The sequence below is a fragment of the Mandrillus leucophaeus genome, unplaced genomic scaffold (assembly GCF_000951045.1).
Source record: "Mandrillus leucophaeus isolate KB7577 unplaced genomic scaffold, Mleu.le_1.0 Scaffold236, whole genome shotgun sequence".
Lineage (NCBI taxonomy): Eukaryota > Metazoa > Chordata > Mammalia > Primates > Cercopithecidae > Mandrillus > Mandrillus leucophaeus.
In genome coordinates, this window is record NW_012102432.1 from 3887418 (window position 1) to 3893354 (window position 5937).

Consider the following 5937-nt stretch of genomic DNA (forward strand, 5'->3'; position numbering starts at 1 on the left):
TGCAGCTCTTAACCCAGCCACATTTCTTCCAGACAATGAAGAAAAGATAGAACATAACTGTCAACAAGTAATTGCTCAAACCTACACCACTCAAGGGAACCTTCTAGAGGTTCCCTTGACTGATCCCGACCTCAACTTGTATACTGATGGAAACTGCTTTGTAGAAAAAGGACTTCGAAAAGCGGGGTATGCAGTGGTCAGTGATAAGGGAATACTTGAAAGTAATCCCCTCACTCCAGGAACTAGCACTCAGCTGGTAGAACTAATAGCCCTCGCTTGGGCACTAGAATTAGGAGAAGGAAAAAGGGTAAATACCTAGTCCTCCATGACCAAGCAAAAATATGGAGAGAAAGGGAATTCCTAACTTCCAATGGAACACCTATCAAACATCAGGAAGCCATTAGGAGATTATTATTGGCAGTACAGAAACCTAAAGAGGTGGCAGTCTTACACTGCCGGGGTCATCAGAAAGGAAAGGAAAGGGAAATAGAAGGGAACCGCCTAGTGGATATTGAAGCCAAAAGAGCCGTAAGGTAGGACCCTCCATTAGAAATGCTTGTAGAAGGACCCCTAGTATGGGGTAATCCCCTCCAGGAAACCAAGTCCCAGTACTCAGCAGAAGAAATAGAAAGGCGGCCCTCACGAGACAGTTTCCTCCCCTCAGGATGGCTAGCCACCGAAGAAGGAAAAATACTTTTGCCTGCAGCTAACCAATGGAAATTACTTAGAACCCTTCACCAAACCTTTCACTTAGGCATTGATAGCACCCATCAGATGGCCAAATTATTATTTACTGGACCAGGCCTTTTCAAAACTATCAAGCAGATAGTCAGGGCCTGTGAAGGGTGCCAAAGAAATAATTCCCTGCCTTATCACAAAGCTCCTTCAGGAGAACAAAGAACAGGCCATTACCCAGGAGAAGACTGCCAATTAGATTTTACCCACCTGCCCAAATCTCAGGGATTTCAGTATCTACTAGTCTGGTACATACTTTCACTGGTTGGGCAGAGGCCTTCCCTTGTAGGACAGAAAAGGCCCAAGAGGTAATAAAGGCACTGCTTCATGAAATAATTCCCAGATTTGGACTTCCCCAAGGCTTACAGAGTGACGATGGCCTCGCTTTCAAGGCTGCAGTAATCCAGGGAGTATCCCAGGCATTAGGTATACGATATCACTTACACTGCACCTGGAGGCCACAATCCTCAGAGAAAGATGAGAAAATGAACAAAACACTCAAATGACATCTGAAAAAGCTAACCCAAGAAATCCACCTCACATGGCCTGCTCTGTTACCTATAACCTTACTAAGAATCTGAAACTGTCCCCAAAAAGCGGGACTTAGCCCATAGGAGATGCTGTATGGACAGCCCTTCCTAACCAATGACCTTGTGCTTGGCTGAGAGATGGCCAACTTAATTGCAGATATCACCTCCTTAGCCATATCAACAAGTTCTTAAAACATTACAGGGAACCTGTCCCCGAGAGGAGGGAAAGGAATTATTCCACCCTGGTGACATGATATTAGTCAAGTCCCTTCCCTCTAAGTCCCCATCCCTAGACACACCCTGGGAAGGACCCTACCCAGTCATTTTATCTACCCCAACTGTGGTTAAAGTGGCTGGAGTGGAGTCTTACATCACACTTGAGTCAAACCCTGGATACTGCCAAAGGAACCTGAAAATCCACGAGACAACACTAGCTATTCCTGTGAACCTCTAGAGGATCTGTGCCTGCTCTTCAACAGACAGCTGTGAGGAAAGTAACCAGAATCGTAGATCCCCATGGTCCTCCCTTGTCATATTTTTCTCTTTACTGTTCTCTTACCCCATTTTACTCTCACCGCACCCCCTCCATGCTGCTGTACTACCAGTAGCTCCCCTTACCAAGAGCTTCTATGGAGAATGCGGCTTCCCAGTAATATTGATGCTCCATTGTATAGGAGTTTTTCTAAAGGAAACCCCACTTTCACGGCCCACACCCATATGCCCCTGCACTTCAGACCATACATTTCAATCCCTGTATCTTAAACCTCCTTGTTAAGTTTGTCTCTTCCAGAATCAAAGCTGTAAAACTACAAATCGTTCTTCAAATGGAGCCCCAGATATAGTCCATGACTAAGATCTACTGTGGACCCCTGGACCAGCCTGCTAGCCCATGCTCTGATGTTGATGACATCGAAGGCACCTCTCCCAAGGAAATCTCAACTGCATGACCCCTACTACACCCCACTTCAGCAGGAAGCAGTTAGAGTGGTCATCAGCCAACCTCCCCAACAGCACTTGGGTTTTCCTGTTGAGAGAGGGGACTGAGAGACAGGACTAGCTGGATTTCCTAGGCCGACCAAGAATTCCTAAGCCTAGCTGGGGAAGGTGACTGCGCCTACCTTTAAACACAGGTCTTGTAACTCAGCTCACACCCGATCAATCAGGTAGTAAAGAGGGCTCACTAAAATACAAATTAGGCTAAAAGCAGGAGGTAAAGAAATAGTCAAATCATATATTGCTTGAGAGCACAGGGGGAGGGACAATGATGGGGATATAAACCCAGGCATTCAAGCAGGGAGTGGCAACCCCCTTTGGGTCCCTTCCCATTGTATGGGAGCTCTGTTTTCGTTCTATTAAATCTTGCAACTTCAAAAAAGAAAAAAAAAAATTTAAGTATCTTCAGGGCAAGTACAGTGGTTCATGTCTATAATCTCAGCACTTTGGAAGGCTGAGGTGGGAGGATTGCTTGAGCCCAGGAGTTTGAGATCAGCCTGGGCAACATAGTGGACCCTATCTTTACAAAAAATAAAAATTTATCCAGGTGTACTAGTGCTTGCTTGTAGTCTGGCTACTTGGGAGGCTGAGGTGGGAGGATCACTTGAGCCTGGGAGGGTGAGGCTGCAGTGAGCAGTGATCTTACCACTGCACTCCAGCCTGGGTGACAGAGACCCTTTTGCAAACAAACAAACAAACAAATAAATAAATATTTTCCTTAGCATAAATATCTTAAAGTCAGAGTAGTTGTAAAAGAATGTAAATGATTCCATTACTCTTGATGTATAATAAAAAGAATTATGTAAATATGGGCTGCTAACAGCAACATATAATAATCTAACTCTTCCCAACTGTGCTTGCAATGGATATTAATCTCTTAATTTTTGTTAGGTATACTTGCTTACTTTTTAATAGGCATACAATAGGATTTCTTTCCTTTTAATTTTCATTTATTTATTAGGCGATTCAAATACTTTTCTTTTCTTTTTTTTTTTTTTTTTGAGACGGAGTCTTGCTCCTGTCTCTTATACACATCTAGATGTGTATAAGAGACAGGACTATAGGTGACCGCCACCTCGCCTGGCTAGTTTTTTTTTTTTTTTTTTTGTATTTTTTAGTAGAGATGGGGTTTCACCAGATTAGCCAGGATGGTCTCGATCTCCTGACCTCATGATCTGCCCGTCTCGGCCTCCCAAAGTGCTGGGATTATAGGCTTGAGCCACCGCGCCTGGCCCAAATACTTCTCAATAAAATATTTGCTCATTTATTGCCATATTTGCTGCAAATATATTTCCAATATGTTTTCCTTTTAAATTCTATTTTTGATAGTTACCTTCACAGAAATTTAAAACTTTCACAGGGTCAAATTTGTTTGTCTCTTTAGTTATAATGTCTCCTATTTCTTGATTTTTAAAATGTTATCACATATTGTGGGTCATTTGTTTAATGGCCAGAATACTATTTGATTTTTGGTACAAAAGTTTTAAATTGTTAGGAAACTATAAAAGTCTCAGAAGTGTCTAAAAGGCTCTGAAGGAAATGTAGTTGCAGCTACATAGAAAACTGTACTGATTGCTCTGTGACTTACCATATCTAAACTATGCTGTAGCAGTTCACAATTTAATGCCCAGTGTTAATTGAATTTATTTATAGTTCAAAGACCCTGAATCCTTTCCTGTAGCACAGATCTGGCCCGAGACAATAATATCTCCAGTTTTATAGGCTTCAAGCTGTTTTACAGTGTGGAACATTGGAAATGAACTGGCACATACACACCCAACACTGTTAAACTGTTATTTGTTTAAATTTAAAAGGTGGCATGTGGCAATGTTGGGATGTTATCAAGGGAGGTTGGCTGTGTGAATGCTTACATAGCTCCTCAGTTGGCATTTACCTTCTGCAGATTCCACATGATAGCAGGTCAGCTTTTCAGCTTTGCAGCTTCAAATGTTATAAATTTTAAGGATACTTGGTGGGAATCCGGTTCTCTGGGGGCAAAACTCCCATTAACCAATATGACAAGAGACTGATGATAAATCAAAGTACTAGTATCATTTTGCAATAAAAACCTTGAGCTTTCTTTTGACAGATATTTCAGGCAATATGATGAGCCTATTATCTCTCTCAGCACCTTTCCTAGGAGAGTCAAAATTATACACAGGAGGTTCCCTGATGAATATAGAATAGGAGAAAAGTGAAGGAGTTGTCTAATTTAGATAATAAATCAGTGTGTTTCAGAGGCCATATATATTTATGTCCACTGACGGTAGTGCTAGTCTCTATAGGCCATCCTGCCTCCTCCCTTCATTGAGTTTGTGTGGGTACTAACCTGCCCGGTCTTCAAGTTTACCTATTCTGTGTGTGAGGTTGCCTGTGCTTTCAAGTTCAAACAACCTTTCTCCTAACATAATTCAACAGAGTTGACCAAGTTCCTGCTTACCTGATTGCAGTCACAATTTAAGTCCACTTTCCAGTGATGATCCTTGGGTCCCCTTTACTGCATCTTGGGTGTTTTCAAACGTATTTCAACAGTCTTGGTGAGACCAGACCACGAAGAACTAGAATCGTGGATCCCCTATCTTATATCACATTTAGACTTGCTGATTTAGCTCTTTGAGGACAAGCTTTTCCCCATGTTCTTGGGTGGGAGGTCCCTCCATGCTACTGCTCTTGGCTCTCTGCATAAGGTGCAGGGAAAATGAGGGGTTTCCATCCCTGTGTCCAAGTCCAAATACCCTTAATTCCTGGCATCTCCTGTTTGCCCTCTCTTGGGAATGTTCCTTAGGATAAATATCTTAAGACGCTTGGCCTACACCTCTCTTTTTTGGCAAATGTCAAACCACACCGATTTGGGGCTTGGTTCTCCCCCGGCAAAAGTCCCACGTGAACCCTCCTGAGCTGAAGCAAAAGGCCCAGACCTGTCTGTGGGCTACCTGAGTCCCCAGATGCTGCATCCCAGCTGTATCCCTGGTCTGTCCTGGTCTCCCTCTTGGGCCCCCTGGTTGCTCCTGTCATGTGAGCCTGGCTCCAGGCTGCACACCTGGCTCACCAATGCCAAACAAGCTCTGCCAGCTGCTGCATGATTGTTGACACTCAGGGGTGCACTGGCTGTTTGATCACATTCCGGAACACTCTTTGCTAAAACCGACAAAGTAAAGTATTCCTGAACATATAATGTAGTACTTTGGGGGGAAATTTAAGCATTTTAGTAGTATATTAAAAATAGTAAATTTCAGAATATTTCACAGTGCCTAGAGCAATGACCTAGTAGACCAGGGAGCTAGCACACAAGAAACCAGTATTGCAAAAGTGAATTGGTTTTCATTGTAAAGATATAAAATGCAGCTACTGTGCACAAATATAATCCCCAAACAATAACACTTTTGTTATCCGAACTCTGTTAAGTAATCAAGAACTTATGAAACTTATCAAATATTACAGCTGGAAAATTCATCATCATCATCTTTTATTTATTTATTTATTTATTTATTTATTTATTTATTTATTTATTTATTTTTTAGAGGCATGGTCTTGCTATGTTGCCAGGCTGGCTTTGAACTCCTGGGCTTAAAGGATCCTTCTGCCTCAGCCTCGCAAGCAGCTAGGACTATAGGTGTGTGCCACAGCACCCAGCTCATCTTTTTCTTATTGTTACATAATAAATTAAATGGTAGTAGTG